Here is a 17,676-nt window from a genome sequence, read left to right on the forward strand (position 1 = left end):
CTAAGGTGCCTAAATTCTGCCTAAACCCAGAGGTTAAGGAGTCTGGAGGCTCTGAGTGCCTTTCTAAAAACGCAGTCGATACATAAATTGCTTCTCTTGCCCACAGACAGGCTGCATTGTTTGCTTCGGCGGCAGAAGGAAGCGGGGTCAGGTGTTTCTTTTGTGCTCAGTGAAATGGGATCTGTGTGCCCAAGAAGCTGGAAGGGATATCTGAGGTCACCAAGTTCAGCCTTTCACTACTGCAGACAAACATGATGTAATCCCTTTCATTACATGAGCAAACTCCCATTCTAAAAGTAGTTAGTTCTGCTTGTTTTCCTTTTTCTCTCCACTTGTTTTGCCCTCCTCTCCTCCTGCAGTAAAGTTATGTCCAATCTTACTTTTGATGTTCGAGCCTGTGTTTATTCCAGGCTAGTTTTACCTATTATACTTTTATGTCTAGACCTTTCTCCACATTTTTTTGTATTTCTGGTGAGTGGAAATGGAAGATTAAATCCACAAGAAAATATTTCAATATCACTATATTTGTGCATATGAAATACTCAGCCCACTAGTGCTTGATGAGACAATTTTGAGATACAGGCCGATGATAATTACATTGGTCACGATACATTTAGCTGAACATCTGAAGTAGCCATTAGAAAGAAAACCCTTCCAGAACAAGAACTTTTATTTTATTAAACAATTTATTATTCGGTCATATGGTTCTTGAAGATACTTATAGCTGAATTATCAAGTGGCTTATTTCATTTAGTGTCACTTTCTATTTTACCAGTTGGAAGATCTTCAAAGCATTTCACAAGACAGAGATAAGTCCCCTGGAATCCTCAGTTCCATCTGAAAAACTCGGGCTCCTTTGCTCTCCCTTAGTCTCAGCATCTTCCAGCTACCAGCGATGTCCCAGGCAGCCAGAGCCCCCACCAGCAATCTGGCATCTTTTTGCTCTTCATCTCTGTCACATCAGACTGGAGACATGATTTGAAGCCGGTTTTGTAATTAAGACAGATCAGGAAAGCACAGGCTTGGGAGCAAAATGATGAGGGTAGAAAAATGTTCGCTAACTGTGTGCAGGTGACTGTGGTTAAAAGGAAGTGTGAACATTTGCTGGCTTGCCTAGCACAACAGAACACTTTGAGCGGCCTTCCCTTGTGATACATTCAAGCCAATTTTATTTTAAATTTCTTTCCAAGTGAAATTTTAAACTTGTTTTTTGATCACTTTAACACATTGGTCCCTGGGACATTCTGCTCAATGCCTGTAAGACTGCTTCTTCTTCCCATCCGTCCTCAAAGCTTGGCTCTCCCCCATCAGCTACAAAATGTGAAAATTTGGATGGGTGTAATCAGCAATACATATATTGATTCACAATAATACAAAACCAGTTGAGATTTCTATATATGTGTAATCAGCACTACATGTATTGATTCACAATAACACGAAGCCAATTTGAATGTATATATCTGCATAATCAGCGCTGCATGTATTGATTTGCAATAATACAAAACCAATTTGCAAATACATATGTACTCCTGGATTGCATGTAGCCATTAGGATGTCTTGACTCATAGTTTGTGTGGAGTAGTCCCTTCTGTAGGCCAATGCTATAAGTAGTTACACAGGTGTGTCCAGACCCTGGGTACGAGGAATTAATGGAGGGAGTCCAGCCAAGGGCTGTGAAGATGTTGAGGGGTCTGGAGCATCTTTCTGATGAGGAGAGACTGAGAGAGCTGGGGCTGTTCAGCTGGAGAAGAGAAGCTGAGAGGGGTTCTTATCGATGCTGATAAATATCTCAAGTGTGGGCGTCAAGAGGATGTACCAGACTCTTTTCAGTGGTGCCCAACGACAGATGAGGGGCAACGGGCCAAGACTGAAACACAGGAGGTTCCATCTGAATATGAGGAGAAACTTCTTTACTTGGAGGTGCCAGAGCCCTGGCCCAGGCTGCCCAGAGAGGTTGTGGAGTCTCCTTCTCTGGAGACATTCAAACCCGCCTGGACACCTTCCTGTGTGATCTGCTCTGGTGAACCTGCTTTAGAAGGTGGGTTGGACTCTATGATCTCCAGAGGTCTGTTCCCACCCCAACCGTTCTGTGATTCTGTACCCCAACAGCCTCTGCAAAACCTCGTCCCATCTCTGAGGGTTGGGCTGCTGGTGCTCTGGGCCAGCTCAGGTGCAGTGTGGCTGCAGCCCAGGAGCAGGTTGTTGGGACAGGAGCTGTGAGATGAGCCAGGAGAAGCCCGAGCAAGGGCTGACCCCTTCTCTCAGGAGCTGCCTTTGCTCCAGCCCTCGCCCCAGCTCCTTGCCTGAGTGACTGAATCATAGAATTGTTTCGGTTGGAAGAGTCACTCAGGATCATCGAGTCCAACCATAACCTAACTCTAGCACTAAACTATGTCCCTAAGAATCTCATCTCCGTGTCTTTTAAACCCCTCCAGGGATGGTAACTCCACCACTGCCTTGGGTAGCCTGTTCCAATGTCTGACAACCCTTTCTGTGAACAATTTTTTCCTAATATCCAATCTGAACCTGCTGCAGCTACATCTGAACCTGGCCACATCCTTCACTGGCTCTTGCCCTCCTGACTCCATCTCAGAGCAGGCTCATCCCGTGCCCAGGCACAGGGTTGTCCATGTGCGTGAAGCCCAGGGAGATGCTCTCCTCGCCTGCACCAGGATGGTGTGAGCTTTGGGGCAGGAGAAGCACCGGCACACGTTCCTCATGTTGAGGATTAGCAGTGCTGGGCCCTGTTCCTGGGCAGGCACCTGAGTGTTCTGGCCATGGATCTTTCTGTAAATTATTACTTCATCACTCGCAGCCTTGTTTCAACACCTCTTTTCCTTCAGACTGATGGCTGTTTGGGGATGGAAGGCTTTTTTCCTCTCTAGCTGGACCAAGGCCATTCAGTGGAGTGAGCAGCAGGAGGGACTGACAGAGAGATACTGTTTGCACTGTTTCCACATACCCAGAGACTGATCTTTATGCAGCTGAGGCTACAAGGGATATCCCTTAAAATAAAGGCCAGTTTATTACCCATCTTCTCCAACTCCCGTGGAACTAAATATCCTGAAGTTGAGAGAAGCTGCTGCACAAAGCTTCTTTATAGCTCTCAGTGTGCCTTCTTTGCTGGCTCCAGCTGTCCCTACACTCTGTTTTTCCTCAGTCTTTTCTTCAATATTTTTTCCAGTTGACTTAGTTATTACAGTACATGGACCAGACCAAGGAAAATACACTGCAGGTCGGAGCTGGCAGAGCCGGGAGAGCTGCGAGGGAAGCGCTTTTGCCATGCCATGACATCACCCGCGCCTTAATTGATCACATTCCCGCGGATGGGAGGCACTGGCCGGTGTCCTTGGGCTTCCTTCCGTGATACAGAACAGAGACGGTGCCTGTCTCCCGCCAGCCTCTTTCATTGCCAGCCTCCTGGCAAGGCTGAGGACATTTATAAAAACAGTACAGCACTTTATTTAGCCTCTAGTGAGAAAAAGTCGCTTCGCAGCTCCAGTTTAGGCACAAGGCACTAACAAGTAGATTTAAAATAAATAAATAAATAAAAATCCCTTACATAAAAACATTTCAAATGAATACGTGAAACTTGATTTGTATTCCAGGTGACCTTGCAAATCAGGAGATTGAGTTGTGCCATTTATCTCCAGAGAAACGGGTTCAAATCCTGATTAGCCCATAGAGGAAACTCTGTTTAATGGTCTAATTTTGGTGGGCTGAAAAGCTGTTCTCTGCCTAGAACCACCATCTATTATGGTATGATTGGCAGTCTGCAGTCAAGACAGAACAAGAACTTCACCTCATCTCTACTCCTATTACTTCATCCTGCCATTGGCTCATACTACCTGATGCTCCACTTCCAAAGAGCCTGAGAAAATAGAGAAGGTTTTCAGCATGAACAGTCATCCCAGATGCCAAGAGGAGAATGGCGAGGAGGCAGAGGGGAGCCTGAGGAAACGAGAAGGAAGCTGTTGGAGTAGAGTTTCAATGGAAGGAGATGGAAGTAGACAAGAAGGGGAAAAACAGAGAATGAGGCTGGACAGGGAAAGGATGTGTGGATAAGGAAAGGATGGGATGCAGGTAAACCAGAGGTGGTGGATGCCCCATCCCTGGAGACATCCCAGGCCAGGCTGGACGGGGCTCTGAGCAACCTGAGCTGGTGAAGATGTCCCTGCTCATGGCAGGGGTGGCACTGGATGAGCTTTAGAGGTCCCTTCCAATCCAAACTATTCTATGATTCTGTGACAGCCCAGGCTGAAGGCAATAAACCAAAACAAGGATAACTCCATCTAAACAGCAGAAAGAAACGTCAGCTGTGGAGGGAATCCCTTAGGATCACTTCCCTGAATGGTCTCACTGTGTGGTGGTCCTGGTTGGTACAGAAATGCTCTGTGACAAAAGTATTGTAGCATTGTTGGTTTCCCAACTCTCCATTGCTCAGAGCACAAAACGCTCTGTTCTGCAGAGAAGCAGAGGATTTGCAAGACTGATGAGAAGCCAACTCAGGTCTCCATTGTATCTTCGCTGAAGCCACAGAAAATAAATGCTCATCTCCAGTCTGATCAGTACAGTATTTCCAAGGTCATAGAATCATAGAATGTCCTGAGTGGGAAGGGACCCACAAGAATCATCGAGTCCAACTCCTGTCCCTGCACAGGACAACCCCACAGTTCACACCGTGTGACTGAGGGTGTTGTCCAGTCTCTTCTTGAACACTGTCAGGCTTGGGGCCGTGACACCTCCCTGGGGAGCCTGTTCAGTGTCCAGCACCCTCTGGGTGAAGAACCTTTCCCTGATGTCCAACCTAAACCTCCCCTGGCACATCTTCCTGCCATTCCCTCGGGTTCTGTCGTTGGTCACTAAAGAGAAGAGCTCAGCCCTGCCCCTCCTCCTCCCCTTGTGAGGAGCTGGAGCCGCCATGAGCTCTCCCCTCAGTCTCCTCTTCTCCAGGCTGAACAAACCAAGTGACTTCAGTCGCTCCTCATACAGCTGTTTGGTTGTATTTCTTCCCCTAGTGTGAGAAGCTCATGTGGTATCCTGCCAGGTGTTCTCCATAGGCGGAGTAAGAGGAGGAATGCAACAGCAATTGGTGCTGTTACCCCAGTCACCCTTGTGAGGCTGTTGTGTGCCATGCTGTGAGCAGACACAGAACATTGTCACCCTAAGGTGGCAGCAGAAGCGGATGAGAACCTGTAGGTGATGGTTATGAAGGTATTGCTGTCACACCTGGAGAGCATTTCAGGCAGTCCACCCTGTTCTCCTCACCCTTTTCATAACCACCTTGGGTGTGAGGACAATGAATGTGCTTACGAAATACCCCTGTTTGGGGTGGTCTTACCAGGGACAACAAGATCTGCATTTAGAATGGCATTGATAATCGGGAAGAATGTTATAAAATCAGCCTGATGATTAAATGTGAACTATTGCACTTTGGGAGGAGAAATGCAAAAAGGGGATGTCCCGGCTGGGCAGCAGCATCGGGAGGGCCTGGGGCACAGAGTGGACTAAAGGCTGAGTATCAGGATGATATCGCGCGTCCTTTTCTGTCTGCAGTTACTCCAGCGGTGAAAACCACTGACCGTAACCCTGTTTGTTCCTCATCATCTCCTCCCGCCTCAGGTTTTGGCTTCTTTGTACCTCCTTATACCTCAGCCTTATCTAGGTCTGTTAAACGGATGAACAGAAAAGACCTGTTATTTCAATTATTTACTTCAACCCAGATCATTTACCCAGAATGTGTTAGGGAATAAATGTATGTTGGTCATGCTGGGTGACCTGGGAGGGGGAGAGCTGCAGCTGAGGGGGGTGACAAGCAGCTGGAGTGGGTGAAAAGTTTATTTCTTTTCAGCCCGCTCAGCTGCGGAGAGAACAGGATGTGTGACGGCAACCTAAGACATAGGAGATAATTATTCTACTCCACTTGGCACCGGTAAGACCTCAGCTGGAATCCAGTGTCCAGTTTTGGGTGCTGCACTGTAAGAAAAATGGAGGCAAACTGGAGAGAGTCCAGGAGAGAGACACGAGAAATATCAGAGGCATAAAAGGAACAACCTAGGAGGAAATATTGAAAGGATTGTTTGTTTAGTCTGGGAACAGCAGAGTCTACAGACATGATAAAAATCTTGCAATACCTTAAAGTTTATTGTAAGTAGGACAGTAATAAATCTTTCCCCATGGCCACTGGGGAATGGGGAAAGAAGGAACCAGCTTCATTTGCATCTAATAAAATTTTAGTTGGACAATAGGTAAAACTTTCTAGATAAGAGGGCGATGAAGTAGCTAGGGAGTGCGTGGGTCTTGTTAAAATTCATAATAAAGGTGGTTTATTTTAATAATGAGCATCAAAAGGATGAAGAAATTTCTTGTTTAAATGACTGTTTTGGGGTAACACCTGGGACTGGATTTCCACATGTCGACAGTCCAACCATATGGATGCACTTGCAAGAAACAGCTCTTGGCCTGCAAGCTTCAGGGCATATGCTCTTTTTCATGATCAGCATGTACGAAACCCAGCATCTTGTGACTGATCTCTTATTGCGGGATCTCTACATATTGCTGCAATACAAATAAGTTGTCATGGTACACAAGGATTTGTATAAAATTTTACAAATACAGGAATAACCTTTCTCTTCTGATTTCATTTCTGGCCCCACTGTATTTCTTTCCTTGCAGGTTCATATCCTATATTTCTAATCCCTTCTTTGTAGATTTGCTGTGTGTGCACAGCCAGAGATAGATCCCCTGATTGCTGTTAATCCTTTGAGTGTTTTTACATTATACGGCATATGTCCAGTGAAAGTTCTGTTGTATGGTTTTAACGATACTGATCCTCCAGCAAAATTGCACCATGGTGTTTCCATCCCAGGGAGTTCTCAGGCTGTGAATTGGGTTTTCTTCCACAGCAGAGGATCAAAGAACCTCTTAATAGTTTCAGAAGTTCAGTCTAACGTGTTTGCAAACTTAGAAAATAGACGGAAGGTTGGTCTAAAGGCTGGATGTGGAGGTAGAAGTCAGCACACCAAGGCCCCACACTCGACCTCTGCACTTGACTGTGACCTTGCAGAGGTCAAAATCTGTGGCTGTAGCTGGTCAAAATTTTTTCTTGAGACTTACGATGGAATATGGATTTTTATCATGAAATAAACTCTACCAGGTAATATATTTGGTACAGAATGTACTTTGTAGTCTTAACTGGTTTGGATTTTAAGTCTAACTTCAGGTATGAGGGGGTTGGATTTTCTGCTGCTTGCTTTTAGTTTAGTTGCAAAATCTGTTAGAAGTGTTTTACTTTAAATTCCCAATATAAGTGCTTAACCTTCGTTCCACCTTGAGATGATTTATCTGTAAATGAACACTAATCAGGAAACCTGAAGTCATGGCTACTGTGGGATACTTCTAATATTTTGAAGATGACTAATATTAAGCCTAAATCCCATTTGAAGAGTATATTCATTGGAGCACTAGAGCAGCACAAATCAGCAAAACAAAACAGCCAGTTAAACTGGGTTTATAGTTGCTTTGCTTTCCACAAAAGCACAAAGCACCCACGGCATATTAATTACCATATTAATTAATAATTTTTTTTGCAGTTCTTTGCAGAAGATAGGTGTCTACAGCATCTGTTGTGAAGAACCAAGAAGTAGTCGGTCTTGTCTAGTAAAATAAACTGGGAGAGGAAACAAGATCTCATTAAGCCCTGCACATTCACTGGGTGACAGGAGAACTTCTGGAGATGGTTGGAGCCCACAGCTCCATGGTGAGTCTTCCAGCCTCTAACTCTTGGTTGTTCTGCAGGGGATTGGGATAATCATGTAGTCCCAGGTCTCCCTGTTAAAGCTGCGGCAACATGAAAAGTGTACTGAGATAGAAAGAGAAAACAGGAAAGAGGTGGAGGGAGGAGAGGGGGAACTCATCTGCCCTGATTTAGATATTGAACAACTGGACTTCAAAGACTCTATTAGTCACCCGAGGCTCCATGAACAGTCAATGGGGAGGAAAAGGAACTCGAGAGAGATATTTGTCTCCCTTCAGGACAGGAAATGCCTGTTTCTCTGCTGCCTGTATGAGACATCTAGGTATCTAGCTACTTGATATGTGGAGTTAGCTGAGATGACCTTGCATGGCCTATTCGTTACGGCACTTTCCTGGGAAGAGACAACCTGAGCTCTGGCCTCTGCTCCAGGGACTTGTGATGGAGTCTGTGCAGATCACAGGTGATACAGACACAAGTGATAATGAAGGCACAGCCTCCCTCCTTCCTCCTGCCCAGGAGAGCGCGTTACCACAGGGGTGGGGTATTGCTGAGGAAGGTGGGAGATGCATGTTTGAATGTCCTCCTGCAGAAGAAGGAACTCAGTCCCTGCACCATCCCCTGGAGGGTGTTTTTACCATTAGGTACCTGCCTACAAGTGGGAACCACCTCCTCGACAGTCCTCGCTTTGCTGTGAGGCAGTAGCGACTGCTATGACCTTTGTAAGGAAGACAACTACCATTGAGGTCTTGCCATGACCCAGAAACCCTGACAGACCGGTTGCTTTAGGGGGTTTAGGCTGAAGAACAATTTCAGAGTTCCAGGTAGACTTGGGAGTGAGCTGGGTGCCAAACTATTCATGCTTATAAGCTTTACCTAGACAGGAACATGAAATGTTGAAGTTAAAAAATGCCTCTTCACTCATCCATACCTGACATCCATGCAAAGCAAACCCAACATGGGTATCAAACCGAGCCCTTGCTGCCCTTCCCCTGGGTCTCTAGACAGCCCTTGGATGGTCCGTGATGGGTCACAGGGATGAGGCAGTGGCTGAAGGGCTTGAGGTGACACTGCTCCAGGCACTGCTGTTTTTCCAAAGCCTCGCTGCACGCCCAGTGAAAGCCTTGCAGGCAGAGGGGGCTGGTGGGAGGGAGAGCAGGAGGAGGAACGACACAACACAACACATCACCGCCAGAGAAGAGAAGACAAGAGGATTCTGCACCACTTTTGACATGTCCTATAAATCCCGATCCAGTACCAGGGAGCTAACGCTGCACCGTGCCATGTTAGCAGTGCTTACTTTAGACAGTCACTGTTAAATGATGTTACCCTCTTGTCAGGAGGTCCCCAATTTCATGTCTACTACATCTTTATGGGGCAGCTCCTGTGCCTGGACACTGCCAAGGGATTCCACTCTTATCTCCTACTTCAGCTCCCTGCAGACAGACTTCCCCCTGCTGCAGACCAGTGCCCATGCAGACCTGGTCTGCATTTAATTGCACCTCAGGAATAGGAATACAAATTGTTTGGGAAGGAAAATCCTTTGGCGCTGTAACCAGACCTAACCCATCTTTGCTGGCTTTATGGCCCCTGATCGCTTTTCCACATTTCACATGGGACAGGGCTCTCAAATGCTTCTTACAAACTTGACCAACTCCTCCAGTTGGGGTTTGTTTTCTCGCTGATATTTTGCTTATTCCAAATGAAGTCCACACCTCGATTTAGTTACATACATATATACATATATATATATATGTATATATAGTTGCAGTGGAGAAATAGGCAAGTGAACGTGCATCACGTGTAAGGTCTGGGCAGAGCACGGAGCAGCCAGGCAGCTGTCGCAGGGGTTTGGCACCTCGAGCGGCAATGAGCACATGCAGGTAGAATGTTATCCGGCCGCTCCTGCTGAGCGCTCGGCAGTTCCCTCTCTGCTGAATCCTGAAGTGGAGCGAAAAAAGCAGCTGGTTAAGGTGGAATTTGAAAATCAGTCATAAGATAAACAGGTTGCACCATTAAGCGCTCTCCAAGGGAAAAGTGGGGTGCAGCATATGTTCTTATTTTGGAAGATATTTAAAAAAAAAGAAGAAACTGTAATGGACCCTTTACTGGCTTATGCTAGTGGAGCTGTTAATTAATTAAATAACTATATGTGAATGGCATCCACTGGGAAGGAGCCTCACAGCTTCCAGATGCCAGTTATTGGCCCCATTACGGGCCTAAAACTATTACAGTAAATCATTACACGCTCCAAGATGAACTGGCACAGGGTTGCTGGGAGGAAGGATGGAGCTATTCTCACTTGTGCCATTTTGTGCCAGTTTTTATCTAGTGAGATTAATTAGTACTTTTAGAAGTGCAAGTCAGAGCTATAAAATATTAAAGGGTATTCCATCAATGGAGTGGAGACATGTTTAAGAAGGGCTTTTAAAACTTTTGGATGTAGACGGAGAGATAGGAGTTGGAAAAGATAATGAGCAACATCTGATTTTGATGTTTTTTTTAAAAAAAAGGTTGAATTTATAGCTAGCAGGACTGCACTACGTCTCCTTGTGTGCTGTGGGAATACTCAGAGGAGGACATTAAAGTTTATCACTGAAGTTCAGGTGCCAGGTAAGCAAACAGTTTCTCAGGCCAAAACCAATCATGTAAGGCAGTTATTCCAAATACAAAATCATCCAGAAAGTATTAAATAACCTTTTAGCCTGGATCCCCTGGGAGTGGAACATTTCCTGACATTGGATGACGGCCTAGAATCTATGATCTAGCCTAGAAATGGCCTTTTTTTTTTCTTTCTTAATTAATAAGCTATAAATTTTCACCCAAATGACCACTATGGACCTTTCTGTCTTTATAGGCTGTGAGAGAGAAAACCACCGAGTCACCTACATCATCCCTTGCCCAGACAGACCATCCTTTGAAAAATCTTCTTGCCTGCTCGATCTGTTTTGAGCCCAAAAGCTGCGTACCGAAGAGGCACTCCGGGGACTGTTTACACATTTACCCAATAATTAGTTCTTAGACACATTAATTCAAGGGTAGACACTTCCTCTGAGAAATTATTCCACAGCTGAAGGTCCTCCCACAGCTGGATGAGGCAGGCTGAGCATGCAGGCCTGGAGATGTTAGAGTCCATTGGCCAGAGGTTGGGGGGAGCAGTGCCTGAGGGGACCTCTGCCACCATCCGCTTGCTTCAAGACCCGGTCCATGGTAGTTTGAGGAGGTCCAGGGGGTACAGGGAGCCGCGGTGGTGCCTTGGCTGATGTTTCTCAGCAGTGATAGCCCTCCCACGCAGCCCCGCCGGGGCAGACCGAGAGATGCCACTGCTGATAGACCTCTGCAGCTTACCACAACAACCTGTTTGCCCAGAAGGACAGACGAGATCACCCACAGCTCGGTGGGAAAGTGTCCGGGACTGCTCCGGCACGAAGAGCCTCCGCATACACCCCTGGGACACGTACCGGGGGTGGCAAAGGGGCTGCAAGTGAAATGCAGCTCTGCTGCTCAGCCACTCGCATCCAGGTCAGACCAGTTGATTGGAGGGCAACATCCCTTTCCTGCACCACGGTGTATGGAACACAGTGTATCATAGAATCACAGAATATCCTGAGTTGGAAGGGACACACAAGGATCATCGAGTCCAACTCCTGTCCCTGCACAGGACAACCCCACAGTTCACACCGTGTGTCTGAGGGTGTTGTCCAGTCTCTTCTTGAACACTGTCAGGCTTGGGGCCGTGACACCTCCCTGGGGAGCCTGTTCAGTGTCCAGCACCCTCTGGGTGAAGAACCTTTCCCTGATGTCCAACCTTAACCTCTTCTGGCACATCTTGCTGCCATTCCCTCGGGTTCTGTCGTTGGTCACTAAAGAGAAGAGCTCAGCCCTGCCCCTCCTCCTCCCCTTGTGAGGAGCTGGAGCCGCCATGAGCTCTCCCCTCAGTCTCCTCCAAGCTGAACAAACCAAGTGACTTTAGCTGCTCCTCACACGGCTTCCCCTCCAAACCCTTCACCAACTTCGTGTCACTCCTCAGAACACTCTCCAGTAGCTTTATCTCCTTTTTATCCCGTGTCCCCAGCCCTGCACACAGTGAATGCTCCAGGTGCAGAGCAGAGCTGGACAATCCCCTCCCTGCCCAGCTGGCCGTGCTGTGCTGGATGCACCCAGGACACCGGTGGCCCTCTTGGCTGTTAGGGACACTGTTGGCTCATGTAGACCATGTGTCCAACAACTCTTTACCATGAGTGGAAAAATTAGGCCTTTATTGATTGTGAGGAGTCACAAGAGAACTGATAGCTCAGGAAAACCAACCTCATCTTGCTGCTGCTGCTCAAGTGAAGGTAAGGCCACAGTCAGGATCCTCATTCACACAAATGATACTGGGAAGTGTGACTTACGGTATGAGAAATGTGTGAGTAAGAGTTTGCTGACTAACCCCTAGTTAAAGGAAATAAATTGATTTATTGTATGAGCATGACAAATTGAGGCACCGGTCCTGCAGGTTGGGCTGTGTGAGCAGATCTGTGTGTCCACGTGGCTCTGATAGGGCCCGGCGAGGCTGAGAACTGGGTGGTGGAGTTGCCAAACCGGCAATACAGCTGGCTCCAGAAGAAAAGTTTGGAAAGTTTTGTGTTTCTGTTTTTCTGACGTGCCTGAGATCTGGGTGGGAGCCACAGGACCTGCAGCACCTACGCTGAAGCACAAGGACAGACTTTGCTGCTTTGTCAGCAAGGCAGCCTTCCCCAGCGTGTGTGCTGGGAAGAAAGCACAGCCTTTGCTGGTTTTAAACAAAACCAAATTGCTTTTAGGACCTTGGATCTGACAAGGGGAGTGTCACTATGTGTCCAACACAAACAAAAAACTGAGCTGAGCCAAAGCAGCCCAGCGCTTGTCTCCCATTCCCTGGCTGTAACCACAAGAGACTCCCCTTGGCTTGTGTGAGAGTGGGAGGGAATGCAATCACTGAACAAAAAAAGTCATTTCTACTTGGTAGTTTAACATTACGTAGGCAGCAGTTATACTTTTTTACTGATCATACTTTTCTACTCTATGGGGTCTTAAACTGGCCCATCCTTGTAGTAGAGAAAATGAAACTGAGACAGGAAAAATGCAGCCACTCTTTTTCCAGATTATTATATTTTGTTGATTTTTTAAATTATTTTTTCTGACTGAAACACTTATACCAAAAAGACTAGTGTGCTGTTAAGCCAGCAATTAAGCCATTGACTGATGTCTTTGATGGGAAAGGGCTACATGTGATCAGGGCATGGAGAGTATCGGGGACTGGCAAGAGATGATGTTTAGATGATGGATTTGGATCCAGAAGAAGGTGGAAGTGAGTGCGGGTCATCGCAGGCTGGTAAGGGGACACCGGCCGCTGTGCGGGGAGCCTGTGGATACCACTACGGGCCTCTGAATCACACTGTGAGGTGACGGTGACTGTCAGCACGGCCCGTCTGCCTTCTCCAGACATCGTCACCTGGCTCTGGGTGTGCGTGCGCTTCCCTGACCACTGCAATGATTTCTTCATGCCCCATGTTCTGAGTATTTTGGGAAAGAAGAAGGAGCAAGGAAGCCAGCCATGCATGATGATTGTGCAGTCCATGATGGGTTCTGACTTTCCAGTTGGAGGAATAACGGACAACTGGTAAGAATCTGGTTCAGTTACATGTGTTCTGGCAGATGCAGCTGGAGAAAAGGTTTAGGTATAGCTGGGTCTGACTTTGTGAAGATGTATGCACACCCTTAACTTTAAAGATATAAATTTCCCCATTGACTTCCCTGGAACTCTTCATGCATTAAACATACACATGAGCCTTTCTAGAAATAGGGAATATAAATGAGACTACCAAAATAGTTAAACAGAAATACTTTCTGTACAATGGAAGGGCAAAATGTAAAAAAGGGGCGTGCACATAGGAGCTCTTGGGAACAGATAAAGCCTACGCCACATTGTTTCTTATGACCGAGAGGGTGTTTCCAACTACCCATACTGCAGACTAGAGTGTCGTTTGCATTTGTGACATTAATTAAGCAATTCATTGGAATTTAGCATGTGGCAGGTTGGCAGGAGGGAACTTCAACTCGGTTGTGCGACTGAGGTCCTTTCATTGTGTTGACAGCCCTGTCACGCCAACAGAGCAGCGCTCTGGGTAACGCATTTCTGCTGGTGGCTTCTGAGCAAAGTCAAACAATGCCAGCAGGGCCTGACAAAGAGAATTGATAAACATGAACAAGATCTACATTACTTAAGCAGTCTGTTGTGGGCAAGATATCCAGAGTCTGGTGATAAGTAACAAGTTATCAGTCAAGGAGTAGCTTCTCTGGACTACTAAGACTTCTTCTATTAGTTATGAGCCTCTAATTATTATTATTTTTTATATATATTCACATGGGAAATGTTTCTGTTTTTATAGTCTACAACTGCTTCTTCACATTGTTTCAAGTCTGTTTTTCTTGATAGGTTTATTGTTTAGTTTATCCCATAGTGATTAGCATTAAAATCTAAAGTTTGTTTGAGAGTTACCATGGCCTGTGTTTGTGAATGTCAGCTACACAAACCTCCAGCAAACGAACAATGTTGTGACTTGAGCTAGTGCTTGGAGATGAACATGAGCCCAGCCTACAGCACTATCTAATCTATTTTGTGGCTGAAGGCCACCTGTTTTTGCAAAGCTGCACTGTACTCAAGCCTTTTAGACCTGTGTTTGCTAAATCACCTTAAAACAGACCTTTAAGCTTTGCCATTCCATGGCAAAAGTTTTGGCAAGCTGCATTCTCAACTATCTTTGATGTTTCCTTTCATGCATTAAAAATGGATCCTTGAACAAGGCCATCGGCTGTTAAGTCTACAAAAAGGCAACTCTGTATTCAGGAGTACTTAAGGCTTCTATAGAGTTGCATAGGATTGGAGGGGCTTGGTTCTTTGTATCAAGACTGCACTCTGACCTCTCTTTTCTTCTGTGTTCAAAACCTCTTGTCACCCTACCGGGATTATCAGGATCTGCTTTTGAGTATCAAGATCAATAAACTAGTAGAGAAGGAGACCTGCGGGGAAACAAGGCAAGGCCAAAATGAGATGAGACTCCAATCTCTACTCCAGGTTTTACTTGTATTTATTCTGGTTTACAGGGGGCTTCTTTTGGCAAGTGGAGATGGGCCACTCTGAGCTCTGGCACACCGTTTCAGACAGGGAGGAAATCTGGGAAAGGAGACCACAGTGTAAGAAAATGCACCTTGCATTCAGTTTCCATTAAACATGCTGGAACTAAAGGGTTTCTCCATTCCCTTTGAATGTCCTGTTCTGTATCATGATGACTTTGCGAGATGAAACGCCTTCTGTCCTATCTGTGCCTTGCTGTTGTTCACAAGAATCCTAGAGGCAGCTAAATGTGTGCTTTACTCTGTGGATGAATTGACATTTTAGTTTCAGTACATCCTACCCCACAATAATACTGGATGGTTTTTGGAAAGAGAGTCTGAAAACCCACCTGCTTCCCAAGAGTAATGCAGTAATGGTTTTGGCTTCAAATAAATGGCTGGACAACGGTGACACTGAAATCCTCCAGAGCAGAGATCAGCCAGTCACCAGTCCTAAATACTGGAAACTCAGCACTTTGTGAACTTTTACACTGGTATTTGGTGATTCTTATCCTAACAGAAAGCACTTTCATTTGTGTTACCTTTATCTTCCTAGACGCTAGACCACGCTCCTGGAGAAAACAGCTTGTAGGATCAAAAGATGTAGAAAATCAGCCTGGTCTGTGTCTACGTTTCCATCTTCAGGCTGTAACTCTGCCGTGCCGTATATGTAAAAGTGCAAATTCTGAAGGAATAGTTCAAAGTTTTACTCTTGGCTTTCAGACGCTGCAGAATTCTCTTCTCTTCTCTTCTCTTTGTATGCGGGGCACTCATTTAAATGCCTCTCTCTCTGTAGCTCCACCTGCACTGTCTCCTCATGCTCCCTCCTACTTCTCCCGTTGCCCATGATGTCTTTGATCCATCTGTGAGCAGAACAGCCCCGTTGTGTAATCCTCAGTTCAAACTGCAGTCTGGCTTCAGCCCAGAAAACAAACCCAGGGGCTGTGTTCCCTTCTTGCCTTTCGTCTCTCAAATCTCCTGGGGGTAGGATACCACACACACTAGATGACTTACCAGAAAAGGAAGTATTGGGAAATTTTGTTTCCTGGAAGAGATATTAGTAATGGCAATAAAACCCACACAAACACAAAAAGAAAAGCCTGTTTTGAAATCCTGACACTCTGTTGTGGTGCTTTGACTGGTGAACATTCAGTTCATGGCCAATAGTGCTAGGGTTGGTCAAAATGTCACCAAAATGGGTAGATACAATCTCTGTCCTTCATTCAGAGCAGCAAAACCACTTGAGTTTCTTTACAAAACAGAATTGAATTCAATGCAAAACACAGGCACAAGACGCTTCTTTTTGGGGAAGGCCAAGGTGAACCCAGCGAGTGACAGATGGCTGGAATTCATTGACACCTCCTGATGTTGTGCAGCTGGAATGGCCCAGCTGCCACCCTGCAAAGCAATGAGAAGGTTCTCCTGACCTTACAATGCTGAGGACACAGTAATTTCTGTACCTAAAAATCCCATTTTATTTTCCCTGGGAAGATGTTTTTTTTTTTTTTCTTTATTTTAAGTTCTGCTAATGCAAGTTTTGGGTCCCTTTGGGACTAATCTTCCTTGTGCCTTGTGAATTGTGGTGTGCTGTTTGGTCCCTTGTTTACTTACTTCTGCAGTCGTTCTTTACTACATCAGAAAAACACTCTGCTAATATTTTGCAAGTCAAAAGCAGCTTCAGAGTTGTTAAAACTGCCTGAAACTTTTTTGCGCAGGATCCAACCTGCTTTGATGAGATCTCCCCTAGCGTACATTGATTTTCTAAACCCATTCATTGCATGATCCAAATACAGCATAGATTTGCGTCACGACTGTGGGATAACACTTGAAGTTGTGCACTTCTGTGAAAAAGGATTCTTCGCTGCACCTGGTGAACACACAGCACAGGAGAATTGGGGGTCAGCTGGTGGCTCTGCTCAAGTGCTCAGTCTGGATGATGGGTCTGGCAGCTCAAAAGCTGTGGTCTTGCCATTGGGTTTTTGCTCACCAGTGTCACCACACTGGATATGCAGAGGACTGTTAAATTGAGATGACAATGCCCAGCACCAGCTACCAATGCACCCAGTGTCACTCACGGCCAGTAAAGGCAAATGTGATGTGATTGTCTCCCTGTGCTGGGCACTGGTGAGGCCACACCTCAGTCCTGGGGTCAGTTTTGGGCTTCTCACACCAAGAAAGCCCTTGAGGTACTGGAGCAAGTTCAGAGAAGGGAACAGAGCTGGGGAAGGGTCTGGAGCACAAGTGTGATGGGAGCGGCTGAGGGACCTGGGGGTTCAGCTGGAGAACAGGAGCTGAGGGGAGACCTTCTGATCTCTGAACTGCCTGAAAGGAGCTTGGAGCATGGAGGGGGTTGGTCTCTTCCGTGACAGGATGAGAGGACATGGCCTCAAGTTGCGCCAGGGGAGGTTCAGATTGGATATTAGGATAAATTTATTTCCAGAAAAGGTTGTTAGGCATTGGAACAGGCTGCCCAGGGAAGTCATGGAGTCACCATCCCTGGAGAGGCTTAAAAGGTGTGTAGAAGAGGTTCTTAGGGACATGGTTTAGCGCCAGAGTCCGGTTATAGTTGAATTCAATGATCTTGAGGGTCTCCTCCAACCAAAATGGTTCTGTGATGGTCACTGATCTCTGCAGCACTGCTGCTTGTATGACAGAGGAGGAGGCTGGGAGTCCCTGGAGATGTTGGGTTGGAGACAGAACTGTCAGCAACGGAGTGTGAGCAGAGCTTTTGAGATGCGCTTCAGAGACAGCACTACCCACCCTAGCACGGTCTTCTCTCTCAGCAG

The 17,676-nt window shown here is 46.2% G+C and overlaps 1 long non-coding RNA gene across 1 annotated transcript in view; it reads left to right on the forward strand.

Annotated features, from left to right (window-relative positions):
• The window catches only part of LOC110356027 (uncharacterized), a 35,757-nt gene extending 21,482 nt beyond the window's left edge, over positions 1-14,275 (forward strand). Inside the window, exons 2-4 of the long non-coding RNA XR_002409069.2 lie at positions 7,593-7,759; positions 10,267-10,366; positions 10,611-14,275. This is a non-coding gene — a long non-coding RNA (uncharacterized LOC110356027). The remainder of the gene's footprint in view (positions 1-7,592; positions 7,760-10,266; positions 10,367-10,610) is intronic.
• Positions 14,276-17,676: the final 3,401 nt, after the last annotated feature.

The sequence above is a fragment of the Columba livia genome, chromosome 2, assembly GCF_036013475.1.
Source record: "Columba livia isolate bColLiv1 breed racing homer chromosome 2, bColLiv1.pat.W.v2, whole genome shotgun sequence".
Taxonomy (NCBI): Eukaryota; Metazoa; Chordata; class Aves; order Columbiformes; family Columbidae; genus Columba; species Columba livia.